Source organism: Rattus norvegicus, chromosome 7 (assembly GCF_036323735.1).
Source record: "Rattus norvegicus strain BN/NHsdMcwi chromosome 7, GRCr8, whole genome shotgun sequence".
Classification (NCBI taxonomy): domain Eukaryota; kingdom Metazoa; phylum Chordata; class Mammalia; order Rodentia; family Muridae; genus Rattus; species Rattus norvegicus.
This window is the reverse complement of record NC_086025.1, coordinates 28,549,256-28,563,325: the sequence shown is the minus strand read 5'-3', so window position 1 is coordinate 28,563,325 and position 14,070 is coordinate 28,549,256. Positions and strand designations below refer to the sequence as shown.

The 14,070-nt window shown below is 40.5% G+C and overlaps 1 long non-coding RNA gene across 24 annotated transcripts in view; it reads left to right on the top strand.

Moving 5' to 3' along the window:
* Positions 1 to 14,070, top strand: part of LOC102548260 (uncharacterized) — a 93,390-nt gene that overhangs the window by 28,165 nt on the left and 51,155 nt on the right. For 9 of the 24 annotated variants that reach the window (XR_010053214.1, XR_010053226.1, XR_010053222.1 and 6 more), the window contains 5 exons: positions 507 to 635; positions 1,356 to 1,497; positions 1,998 to 2,220; positions 2,755 to 2,956; positions 3,876 to 4,001. This is a non-coding gene — a long non-coding RNA (uncharacterized LOC102548260). The remainder of the gene's footprint in view (positions 1 to 506; positions 636 to 1,355; positions 1,498 to 1,997; positions 2,221 to 2,754; positions 2,957 to 3,875; positions 4,002 to 14,070) is intronic. The other 15 variants (XR_010053218.1, XR_010053221.1, XR_010053215.1 and 12 more) reach the window with 5 other exon arrangements.

Below are 14,070 nucleotides of genomic sequence, written 5' to 3'. Positions count from 1 at the left end.
CCTTCTGAACAGAGCGCTTTGCTCAGCCAGTGTAGACATGGCCTGATAAACAATGGAACTTCTCCCTTGAGAACTGGAGTGTGGATTGATCTAATCCTTTAACTGAACATTATGCACAGGTTTGATGAATGGTTGAAATGACTGCATTCTAGTAAAATGGATCCTAAATTGACAATAATGGGATGCGTGGCATAATTGATAATGAACTTGAAAGGGGGTAGCACCGAGTGCTGCAAACGCTAATCAAGGGACCAGTAAATCAAAGTTTTCTCATGAGCTTAACCATATGTGGCAGGGAGGTTCTTGCAGGCTTATATCTGTCAGGTCTGAACACTGAACCTGTCAGAGTCACTTTTTAAGCCTGGTCATGTCACTTTTAACTAAGATGTCGCCTACCCCACGAGAAGCAACCTGCCTGCGTTCTCCTACTTACATTTTATTGGGGGTAGCAAACGCAGACGGAGTGCCTCCGTTAGCAGTGTGAACAGCAAGCTTTCATTTTACAGATACTCATGCTAATGGTGTCACGGAAGAAGCGATGTATCGACAGCTCAGGATGGCTGCAGGGGACATATTCAGACGTGGCCCAGATTGTCTGCCCATGGGGACTGAGATACCTCTGAGATTTATATCAGGTGTGTGCAGGATGCTAGAAACTTCAATTGTTGACGGTGTGGCTGGCTTTCTTTTCTTTTTCTTCTTTCTTTCCTTTCTCTCTCCCTCCCTCCCCCTCTCTTTCTTTCTTTCTTTCTTTCTTTCTTTCTTTCTTTCTTTCTTTCTTTCTTTCTCTCTCTCTCTCTCTCTCTCTCTCTCTCTCTCTCTCTCTCTCTCTCTCTCTCTTTCTTTCTTTCTTTCTTTCTTTCTTTCACTTAGACCCACTACAGAAAGTGGGGATGTTGGTAGCTTAAGTCTTATAGTACACCATGATGCCAAGACACTCTCTCCTAGGATTTGACATTCTTCCAAGTCAGGCTTTCCCAGACCCTCCATACCTCCCTAAGCTTCTAAGCTTTAAATTTTAAAAGCATGATCGTAGTTTTTCATATATTAAAGACTACTTGTTTTTGGAGCTATCTTTAAAAAAAAATGAGACTTGAACTTTTTTTTCAATTGTCTGTTTCCTGACAGGGAGGGGAGGGTGTTATTGGTGATATGAGTTAACTGTGAGAAATGTAAGAAAAATATTACCTCCAAATTCTCTTCAAAATAGAAACTCACATTATCTTTAAATGGCTGTTAAGTGGTTCAGAAAAAAATAAAAATGCCAGCAAACACTAACAGCCTCAGAAAATATAAACTGTGTCTCTTTAGAAGATCAAGTTGTGCTTAATAGCCTATATGCTTAATTTGTTCAGATCTCCACAGTCTTTGTCGCTGTATTTTGTTAGAAAGAAAGGCGAGGCTGTTTCTACAGGTGCCACAGAAAAATCGATGCCGAGTCACGGATTATTGGATCCCACAGAACCATGGAGACTTGGCGGTGAAATTCTTCTAAAGGTGAGTAGGAGCATTGATTTTCCTTCTCATGCTTGAAGAAATATGGCACCAGGAACAGAGACTAAATTTAGATTGGAAGCAAGTACAACATGATATTTTACTTCCAAAAAAAATACAGTAACTTCTCCCAACAATAAATGTGAAAATTCAGTGACCATGTGAGTTTATATATTGGTCTCAATCAGTTTTCTTAGATTTGCTTTAAAAAATTATTCTTTGTTTAAAAAAGAAACCCAAACATTTGCCATTTCTGTAGTTCAAATTCAGCTAAAGAAATTTTTGTGGAATATTTGTGTCCTATAATATGGAAGTCTCCCTATTAAATTCCTGATTTGGATACAGTAATCTTTCAGTTTCTATCTCATAATTTATATCGTCTCACTTAAAAATAAATAGAAGCCTATCTGTCACTCACCTAAATCCTTAAATTGTATTTTCCCATCTAATTTGCACTACGGCTCTCAGACGTAGACTCACTTGCTCGTATGTTTACATTACAGTTTCTTCTGGCTATCAGAGAGTTGAAAGGGGAAAAAAAAATAAAGAGCCAAAGCTGTTTCAACTTCTTGGTTGTTTTACTCCATGGCTTAGCATTCCATCTGCGCAGGCAGAGGTGTTCCTGGTTTGGGAAGTATAAATCCCGCGGGAAGTCAACTGGAGAACATTTTACGCGTCCGTCACTCATCCTATTATGAGCCTGCTGCTCTTCCTTCTCTGGACAAGGTAAGAGATTTATTGTGAACTGACTAGAAGGAGTAGGGGATACTGCAGCCTAGCACAGCCTGCTTTCAGCACCTGCATATTTTGCAAGTTAGAACGAGAAATGTGCAACTTGTTTTCTGCACAACTGCAACATTGTAGCAATTAAGCTCCCGGCATACAGGATCAGGACAACCTCATCTGTCCCTGGAGGGTGCCTGTGTGTTCTGGCCTGGGGCCTGGGTTCTGTGCTGTTGTCTTTCTCCTGGGAAGTGGTGTAGGGAATTCTTTTATAAAGAATTTGAGCAGGGTTGGTGGTCCAGGAAGGTAGCGTGTACACATGAGGGGGATCAGGCTTAAAAGCCGAAAATAGCCAAATTGCTACTTTAATTGCTATTTTAAGAGATGTATTTGAATTATACTCATTTGTGCAATCAGAAATTGATTATAAAACGTCAAAATATGAAAAAATAATGAATGTGATGATCTTGGCTTTGATTTATTTATTGGGTATATATGTATGTATGTATATGTGTGTATGTATATATGTTTCCTTAGCCTAAACTTTAAGATTTGCTGAACAAACCTTGTGTCAAATTTGGACCACCTAGACAGTATTCCACCCTGATTGTATCCCATGTCACTATTCTGTGCAAGGCCACCGACTAGAAGAGCACAGAATTATTAAAAAGAAAACAAAAAAAAAAACCAAAAAAAACACAGCTGAAAGTGAACGTCTTTGGATTTCCCATTTAATGAGGTAAGATTCTGTCATTTGCCACGAAAGTGCATCAATGTCCTCACTGTCCATCACGCCTCATGTTTCTTGTCTGAACTGTGACTCCTACGAAATGTTTACAGCTAGTCCACTGGATCATCATGTTTATATAGAAATCATATTATCATCACCCCTTTCCGCCTTCTTTAGCTTGTCTAACTCAGAATACCATGCGAAGTATAAAAATAAACTAAATGGTATCTATTATACCTCTTTGGGGCAAAGGACGTATTAGTACTTCTTGCTGAGTTGAATGACTGGCGTGTGAGTTCTTCAAAGTGAGCAAGGCATAGGCAGCAGCATCCTTTTGGGTGCTCTGATGTTAAAACCAGAAATAGAGACCTTGTGATGAGTGATAGCCGCATATACACTGTCGTCACACTGGAGTGTGTTAACAAGGAGACTAAAAGGTACAACCGCCAATCAAGGACGAGGAGATGCAGGGGCTAGGTGTGGGTACAGTCCCCGCTACCTGTGCACACCTTTCAGAATGTGCTAGTATCTCTCTCTCTCCATTTGGCATGCACGCCGTATAGCCCAAAATGGAAACATATTTTTCCTACCTGTCAAGATCCCAAAATTGGAGTCTCTTGTAAGATACTGAATATTTGCTCTCTATATCGAACCAGTACGAGGCAGCCATTTTCGTTCTAGGTTAAGCAAGAACGATGGGGTTTTCAAGGTGCATATGTCCTAAGTGATTTGGGGGCGGGGAGTGGCATTTCATTGCGGCACCCTTATCTTTAGTGTGTGCAAGCTGTCTGAGACGCCAACATGGCAGATCGCAATGTCTTTGACTTAGAAACGTCTTATTTGCTTGTGTCTCGTCATCCTTTGGGGGTTTTTCTAGACTCCTCCCCACCCCCTTCTGTTTCTCGTTGACACTCCCATTGTATTTCAGTTGGCAGCTAAAGGACAGGAGCAGCAATAAGGCTGCCTGGCTACATTTTCATAGTGCCACCAACTGCGAGTTAAGCTGACAAACATTTTGAGAGCTCGGCCCATTTCATTCACAGCAGGATGGCAGGTAAAAAGCATTGCTGTATTAAAATACACATTTTGTTTCTTTGCCGTTTGGGTTTAATTTTTCTGGCTTTTCCATCAGGGGGAGAAATGGCAGTAATCTGGGGATCAAACGCCTGGGGTATTTAATCAAATGCCCAGCAACTCCTGATTACAGGATACAAAAATTTCACTTTTGAGGGTTACTGTGGTGGATTTTTTGTCAACTCAAATGGGTGCCCCCTTCCACACATCATGAAATTGGGCTACTTCCTTCTCCACACTGGCTGAATGGAATATACTGGAAGAATTGCAAAGTGTTTTTATGATATTATTAGAAACTAAATGTGTTGGGTAAGCATTCTCTTAGCATATGTATAGTGGTGTTTGATCTGTGAGAGTGAGGCTGTGTTCTGTTGAGTCGATTATGATTTCTTAAGTTGTAATTAGGAGCCACCTTCCATGGCAGATGAAGCCAGCTTGAGCAAGCAAGCATCACAAAGCATATCACATGCTAATCTTGGACCATGTGACCTTTCACTCAGCTGGGCTAAAGGTCATGCAAATAGGAGCTTGTGGGCGCTAGAAAGCTTTTCTATCTGAAGATTGAGGGAAGTTCCCCCATGGATAAATGTAGATAAAATAACATCCATTTGCATTTGTGCTTATTATATTTTTAAAGATGGTTAGATCTTTATGTACAAGTCACCTGGGAGAAATGAGTATAATATTGACACACTGATGGGAGGATTGAGGCTCTGAGATATGGCAGATGAGAGGGATGAGACCATTTCTTACTATGCGTAAATCCAAAGGTCCTCAGCTGGTGTGCAAAGACTCAGCTATTGAGATTTCATTTTTCTATGTTTCACAGAGCTGGTGGTAGCATGCAAACAAGTGCTGTCTTACCTTGGAGTCTGACGGGTGATTTGTTCTGTATCCTGTACATTATTTCTTTTCAGACTAGGTCAAATTTTAATAAATTTGATAAATAATGTGACAGGAAAACAACAGAGCCGTTTTCAGAAGTTTTATAAAGCAATTGAAAGCCCCTGAATGCCCACACTATGACTGTGCCTAGAATCTGGTCAGAAGATATGTGGCACCTTCTGCCTTAATAGTGGGACAGTTCCTCTAGCCAGTTGGTCAAGGTTGACCAAGATTTTCTATTTATAAATGTTCTGTAGGGCCCACAGGGAATGTTGGAAACCCCTTTATTTTCCAAAGTAAGGGTCAGGATGAATAAGTTAAAAGATAGTTGAGAGTTACTTCTCTGCTTGCCTAGGGCAGCATCACCTTGGAGATAGCTCAGAAGTTGATCCACTCAGATGGTGGATAGGGGCAGCTCGGCTGCACTCTAGAGCTCTGGATGGCTTCATTTTCTATGATCAAGAAGAGGCCTTACGTTTGTGTTTTGGCTTTCAAAATACTTTGACAGGATAGTTATATGTGAGGCCAAGGTTGGGGATAGTAGAACATGGGGGGCAATCTTCCAAAAAGTTTTCTTTTTTTCTTTTAAATTGTAGTCTGTAGAATAAAAAAAAAGCTAGAAAAAAGGTCTTTGTCTTGGGATCAAATAGTTGAGTCAAATGCAACACAGTATACCTGTTGTGAGAAGGACTAAGGGAAGAAAGGCAGTGTCCTGTAACTGCTGTGGTTCCTAAGGACCCACTAGGCTGTTAATGAATTTGAAGCTAAAAAGATGTACCACTGCTATCTAATGTTGCATAGAAATAACAAACCGTCCACCTTGATTTGGTCCTTTATTAACTGTTAATCCCAGCGGCCCACCATGCAGGTCAAATATGAGCTAACGTGAGGTATCCACCAGCATACCTCCTTGTTGATATCTTTCCTCGAGTAATGAGAAAGGCAGGGGAGGGAGACCTCAGTACTTGGAGGTGCCACTCCGATGCAGGATACTTTAAATTTGAAGTTCGGATTTTATTTCAGCAATACACATTTTTGCCGTTTAGTTTTATCACTTGGCTTTCATTGCTTAAGAAACATTTCAATATGATTCTCTTTGAGTAAAGTTGGTGTTTGAGATGGGGCTTGCCGTCTTCTCCCCTCTGGACTCTGATAGACCTTTGCTGGGTGCCTCCTGTGGTCCACCAAGCAGATTTATGCCCAGATTTATGCCTGGATCATGCTCTTGGCACTTTATTCAAGTTTGGAAAATACAGACTAAAGAAACACGGAGTTGTGACACGCGAATTGGCAACAGGGAATCCTCGTAAATGACGGTCACTGATCTGAAGCCCTTTTCCTACCCAGAGATTATGGGTGATCATCCTCATAACGTATAAATGAGTTTTCAGTGAATTTGCAAAATCGGATTGAACTGCGATCAGTTCTTCTGGGCTTTAGGAGGCTGCGGCTTTGTCCTCAGCAGTTTAGAGGTACGGAAACTTCTTGGTTCCTTGTCTCTAACTTTGACAAACGCTCTACACTTTAAGATTCTATTTTCTTTTAACTCCCCACCCTCCCTCTGGAAGATTAACTGTTACCTTTTATTTCCTGGTTCAAATTCTGTTCACATAGATTTTGTTAAACTAGAAGAATGAAAACTTGGAATGGGGGGGTTCTGGTTTCCTTGGTTTGGGTCTGGAATGTTTAGCGCGTGCGCACGTGTGTGTGTGTGTGTGTGTGTGTGTGTGTGTGTGTGTGTGTGCGCGCGTGCGTGCGCGTAATCCAGTGTGTGTCTCTGTGTGTATATGCACACACCTGTGTCTGTATCTATATGTGTATGTATGTAATTCAAAGGGAACATTGCAGTTCATGTTAGTGCACACATGTACTGGTTAAACTAGAATTAATTTAAGTGTTTGAATACCCGCCCTTAAGTTTCTAAACCTGCTTCTTTACCTATGAGGCTGTTCAGCCTCACCCCGATACCATGGCAAAAGAAATTAAATGGTACAGTGAAACTAAGAACAATGCTTAGTGTATGGTAAAAGATGAGAAAACACCAGCAGTCACCTTTCAGGTAGCTACCATTTCCTGTGTGCCCGCACACGCGTGTATAACCCACATTCACATTTTCTCAACACCGCACATTATTATTCAAAGCATGCTGGCTAATCTTCCAGGGGAATCGTGAAAAGGCATGGCTTGCCACGAGCATTGGCATCTTCCAGTGAGCAGGTGCGGCCTCATCTTACTCAGTCACAGTGCCCGGTGCCCTGTCTCTCTGTCCCTCTTTGCTGGCAGGGTCCTTTCAAGTTAGAACCTGCATTTCATCCACATGAAGTTGTAGATGATGGGAAACATTTGCCGTACTGCCCTTAGGAAGGTCACTGACCTCTTATCAGGGATCAAATACTGAATTGAGGAGATTTCCAGCACAGGCAGCAGCTGGAGAAATTATGCTAACTGTGAACTGTGAATTATGCTGCCCGAGTTCTGGAGAGGTCCCCAGAGTCCGGGTGGTTAACTGGGCCAAGAGGTGAGGTTAGTTCAGCTGCAAAGGTGCCTGCTGGGGTTCTCTGTGGGGTTTGCCCGACATTCTCAAAGGCATCTTCTCTCTAAGCCTGGGGCCATTTAGGAATGTCTGTCAGCTTTTCCATTTTTTTAAAGCCCCCTTTTATTTGTAACTGTGGGTTTCTGAATCTTGTTATGCCTTAGACACAAGCTATGGCACTTTGAACAGTTTTTCCAATATTATTCTTCTTGTTTGGTGAGTCATGTTTTTTTTTTCCTACCCATATCCTATCCATATATTCCATTACACTTTCCCATTGCATTGTTTTCACAAAGGTTTGTATTCTAGAAGTTCATATTTCAATAGCTCTGTAATTTTTCTTGGATGTCGTGCACTAAATGAAGGGATTCTGGGGTAGCCATTGGCAGCTTTGCTACAAGATGTCACAGAAAAGCCCTTCCAGGTAATGGGGAGATTTTAAGGGGAGATAACCCTATCTAACGTTTCCTAGCTGCCTTGTTGGTCCTGGGGTGGGAATTAAATGGGCCCTCCCCCACTTTCCAAGAATGTGTCAGATTACTACATTTTGTAAACAGCAAACTGGTAGAGCCTTGTTCCCAGCCTGTCTAAAGAGGGCTCCTGCTTTTCATCTCAGCACTCAGGAGGCAGAGGTATGTGGGTCTCTTCGAGTTCAAGACCAACCTGGTCTACAAAGTGAGTTACAGTCCTGTCAGGACTACACAGGAGGACACTTTCTCAGGGGGAAGGAGGAATGCTTTTCCTTATCAATTACCTTCTTAAATAGTTTTGTTCTAACGAAAGGCTTAGAGATGCAGTTTATTTGCTATAAGGTAAATATAAGCCTCTATTTTATATAAGATTATCCCTCTTTGAATGACACCTACCGCCATTGACTAGAGTATCTTTTCTGGGGAATAGATTATCCTATAACATAGCTGCCAATAGCTACCTTGGAATTCTTTTACTTCATGCACAGACCTCCAAGAGGAGAATATTCTCAGAGGTCGACAGGACAATGGCTGGTTGCTGGCAGATGGACTTCAGCAGGGTCCAAAGCATTGTGCATTACCTGTCCACGTATGACATCCAGTTCGGGTCACTCTAAAGTTCGCATTAAGGCCACAAGGCATGCTATTTTCAACACAAATGAGAAAAGATGAATGTTGATGTCTACTGGGCACCAAGTATACATGAGACACTTATAATAATCATTGTTATATAACAATAATAATGGTAGGGGTAGTAATGGCTTTATTTGAGTTTTTTTTAACCCAGCACTAAATAGACCCCAGTTTGTACAAGTTGTCTAAGTTCCTAATCCAACCTCTGACATTTGTGTCATTGTTTGTTGTGAGATTGAAGAAACTCAGACCAGTGCTTAGTAAGTATGTCCCAAGGATTCTGCTGTACAGATAATATTCTGCGTATTGAAGGGTTGAGGTCACTGAACATTTAAGTCTCAACGCATCCAGTCACTCAGCACCAAACTGGCCTTTCTGGTTGGGATTCCTAGGAAGGACTTTCACCCTTGATTTATTGCTTTTTGCTTATTAATTCACTATGAATTGATACATTCTTCAAACAGAATATGACATTACTAGAAAACTAAAACGATAGACACACACAAAAACATTTCTTTTAGAATTGAATAAGAGCATATATACATTATATATGTAATGTGTTTTTCTTTTAACTTCTAAAAAGTCATATCATATACTATATTTTAATTATGTTTTCCTTCCCCCATCTTTCCCATCTCCTTACTCAATGGGAAAAGATCTTTACCAATTACATATCTGATAGAGGGTTTGTATCTAAAATATATAAGGGAAAAAACTTAAATATCAAGAAGTAGCCTAATTAAAAAGAAATCACCTATAGAATTAGGCAGAGAGCTCTCGAAAGATGACACAGAAATGGCTAAGGAAAAACAAATTAAAGGGATGCTCAACATCCTTAGCCGTCAGAGAAATGCAAATCAAGACTACTTCTGTATTATTGTCTGTTCTGTAGTTGAGCAAACTGTATCTTATACAGGTCAGAACGGTAGAGATCAATAGCACAAATGACAGTCCGTAGTGGCGGGGATGTGGGGAGCACTCATTCGTTCATTGCTGGTGGAACTCATATAGCCGCTATAGAGATCAATGCGGCAGTTCCTAGGAAGCTGAGATCTGCCTCAAGATCTAGCTCTATCACTCTTGAGGGGTGATACCAAATAGACCTCTATAATATACCAAGTATACCTCTATATATACCAAATAGACTTCTATATATACACCAAATAGACCTCTATATATACCAAGTAGACCTCTATATATACCAAACAGACCTCTATATATACACCAAATAGACCTCTATATATACCAAGTAGACCTCTATATATACACCAAGTAGACCTCTATATATACCAAATAGACCTCTATATATACCAAATAGACCTCTATATATACCAAGTAGACCTCTATATATACACCAAGTAGACCTCTATATATACCAAATAGACCTCTTTATATACCAAATAGACCTCTATATACACCAAGTAGACCTCTGTATATACCAAACAGACCTCTATATATACACCAAATAGACCTCTATATATACCAAGTAGACCTCTATATATACACCAAGTAGACCTCTATATATACCAAATAGACCTCTATATATACCAAGTAGACCTCTAAATATTTAGAGCAGAGGCAGAATGTAGTACTTGGTTTACACCCAAGTGGGAAATACAGTTAGAAGTCATTCTTCATACTTCTTTTTTATTTATCCAAAATTAAATAGAATGTCTTCACAATATACTCAAAAGACTTAAATTCATTTTGTCCAGGATGTGCCTGTTATTAAAGCCCACTGTCACACAACTCTCACAACCAAAGAGCAAAGTCCCTGCTAAATGAGTTCCCTTGAGAAAATAGAGATACCACTGTACTGAAGGTATTGTTCCTCTCCACTCAGGGTGACAGGATCACTGTTAGGTGGATTCATTAACATTCTATCCCATTGCATTTTGGGAGGTTCAAGAAATTCAAAGAAAGGGACAACAGAGAAAGGAAAGCAAACATTATAGGTTGTGTCTACAGATGGGAGAGATCCTTTCCCACTGTGGCTTACTGGACTGAACGAGACACCTTAGCTTCTCTTCCCTTTCTCCCATCCCTTTAAACAAATCTTAAAGTAATGCTCAAGTAACTAGGAAACCATTTCTCCTGAGGTACGGAGGGTGTGGAGGTACTAAGGTGGGCACCAACATTTCTTCCACCTAATAGAATTATGTACAGAAAGTGATGAGAAGTAAAGGATGAGTCAAAGTCCCGTGTTTATCCAGCAGCAGCAGCATGGCCTAGATTCCAAGATAAAGCTTAGTTTCCTTTGACCTTGCTCACTCTTCTGAGCATACCACTGATTTCTGTAATGTCGTGTCAGTGGTATCAATGCTGGCTTTGAGAGCCTTTCATAGTCCTATTTTTTGTTTGTTTGTTTATTTTACTCTTGCTATGTTGACCAAGTCTAGAAGTTGTGGTAATGTTTCTTTGTCTTTGTCCCTGCCCATGCCTCTGTCCCTGCCCCTTCCCCTCCCACTGCCCTTGCCTCTCCTTTGTGAGCACTATAAAGACTTGTATCAGTCTCCCATCCCAAGGCTATTCTAGGTCTTAGTTGAGCTTCAAGAAAGAGGCAGTTGATCAGAGTGTTTAGACCCTTCATTATGCTTCATGGGTCACATCCATGTCAGTGTAGAGCTTCCTCCATAGTCAGAGAAGGGAAAAAAGATGCCCAAAGGTATATGAGGACTTTAGCTTGTCCTTATAATGGAACCCTTGATGGTCATTACATTGGCCATTTTAGGACCTTGAAATTGATACACATTATTTTTCTTAAGGACTGCTCTATTGTGAGATCTAATCTGTGCTTCAAACTGAGTGTACACAGCAATATTCTGATCATGTGACATGTGATTATGGGACACTCAGTCTACATTAGGTTCCATAGTGGGTGGGCCTTAAAGTCTCTGAGATACAACTGTGAACAGTTGACTTCACCAAAGTAAATGAGTGCTTGGTGAGGAAGGGCAGTGCTCATAGCAATTGCTATAATAAAAGGATTAACTGTCTCTCTGAGTGTGGAAGTGACACACTTGGGTGGTTGAAGTCAGGAAATGCTTCAGCAAAAGATTGACATTAATGAAAAAATTAGTAAGTTGTTGATGACTGCCCATGGGTTCTTCAAGCCTATCTCCCCGGGCCCCTAGCCCAGCCCCTAAGACAGTCTCCCAGCACAGTGGCTGCGCCTATGGAATTGTTCTTATTTTCTTGCATCTATACATCATCTTCTGTACAACAGCTGAGAGTTAGTATGGCAGAATGCCAACTTTACCTATTTGTAGGTAACGTGATTACCACCTATGATATGCTAGATAACATCAGCTTTCTCCTTTCAAGCACTCAGTGTCTACTGGTTATTTTTATCTCTTCGTCTTTGACCAACCATCAGTAGTTAGTATGACAGGTATTGCCTAAATAGTAAATGGAACTGTAACTAGCATGGAGCTTAAAACCACAAGCTCACATAGACTCCATTGAAAATATGGAAACCAAGAAAGGAGAGCTTTCATACAAAGAAAATGAGTTAGTAAATAAGATAATTTGAATCTCCCTTCTTTGAAAAAAAAAATTGCAGGGGCCTGAGAAAAATGCAGTTCAGTGATTGACTATTCAAAACATCTTGGGTTCCATTCTAAGCACTGTAGCTGAGAGATTTAAAAGGAAAAAGAAGGAGGAAAAAGAATATAAATAAGAACGTCGGGAAATAAAGCCCTAAGTTCACACTGCAAGCCACAAGTCAGAGAGTCCAGAAAGAAAAGAGAGCACATTTACCACCTGCCCACACGAGCCACTGAAGCTAGTTACACATCAGCAAAGGAGGCATGGGTGGATCCCCACAGAATGGAGGAATCACTCATAAACACCAACACTGCAGGAAATGCCAGCTGACGTGTGAAGGTAGCAAGACTTTCCACTCGCCAAATGGGGGGCTGGGTAGATGCTAGATGTCAGTAGTTCGGTTTGACACATACTCCATCCCCACTCAGAAGGCCACATATTTCACATGAAGAGAGTTATACATGGGATGGTGCTGATAAACTATGTCAGCTGCTCTTCATCTATAAAGAAAGGTCACCACTGTTAAAACAGCATTGCCTTTAAAAGAAAGTTTCATCACTGTCGTGGGTTTCAAGTTAAATTCTGAATTTCAATACTAAGTGGCATGATATGGGTCAATGTAAAATGCACTCACACACACACATACACACACACAAATACACACACTCATACAAATATACACATAAATATACACACACAAATACACCCACACAAATACACACACACAAATACACACACACAAATATATATACACACACAAATACACACACACACACACACACACGGTGGGGGAGGGAGAGAGAGATACAAAACATATATGAATTATAACAAGAAAACTCTGCCCTTAGGTACAAATGAGTAAAGGAGAGTCAGTCATATATCCCCAATCATTTGAACTAAGTGTCATTGTCATATTAATAAACCATACGCTTTGGTATACAAAAAGAACTTGAGGCTAGAATACTGTGCGGTGTGGCTGGCAAACTCAATGTTCCTTTTCACCAGACAGCTCTGACATTTTTCTCACCCAAACCTGCTTACTTTCTCATCTTTTTTTCCCCTCAACTATAAAATTTAATGCAATCCTCAGAGCCAGATTTGCTGACTTCAGAACTGACTGTGCCACTCCCTTATTAAAAAATTCAGGCAGCAATTCACGAACAGCCTCAGAATCCAAATCAGAGCCTCACACAGTTCCTTGGGCTGTGACTTTCTTGTCACACATCCCACCTATCCATTCTGCTCCATATTTTTATGTAAAATTGAACTTTCTGAAACACGTTTTTTTCCGTTCTTAACTCTCAGCAGTTTTTTCAAAACACACACACACACACACACACACACACACACACACACACACACACACCCCAAAACTACAACACTTGTGATTATTTTTCATGGAGTTCTAGAAAATGTAAGCTGAATAAGAAATGCGAAACTTTTGAATTATTTATTATTATGGACCTATCTACTAAACTTTAAGCTACTTAGAAGTTGATGTAAGTACCTGATTAGGAACATTAGACACTTACTCAGTCTTTAGGCTTTATCTAAATTTGAAAGGCCATAACTTGTGGTGGACGCCATTTTTCTCAGCTTCATTGAGTAGATTTGGATCAGAAGTAGAGCTAAATTTTAAAGACCAGTTTTCTTGAAATGTGCTTCTTAATTTATGTCAGCATTTACAGCGGAGCATTAGCACCTTGCCCTAAAACTGTTATCAGCTTGTGGCCTTTTCTTTCTCATTTCCTTCTTTGCAACTCTTTACTAGGTAGAAGGCTTGGCGCTTGCAGGGCACCAACCACGTGCCCCTTGACCCATAGTCTAAAACCATGAAAGGACAAGAGGAAGTGTACCATCACGCAGTTGGAACTTTGGTACCTTGTCAGTTTTAAGCGATCAATAGAACGGAAGAACATGTCAGTGGGTATGGAATGAAGCAAAAGAGACTCAGACAAAAGTTATGACGTAGAAACCAAACA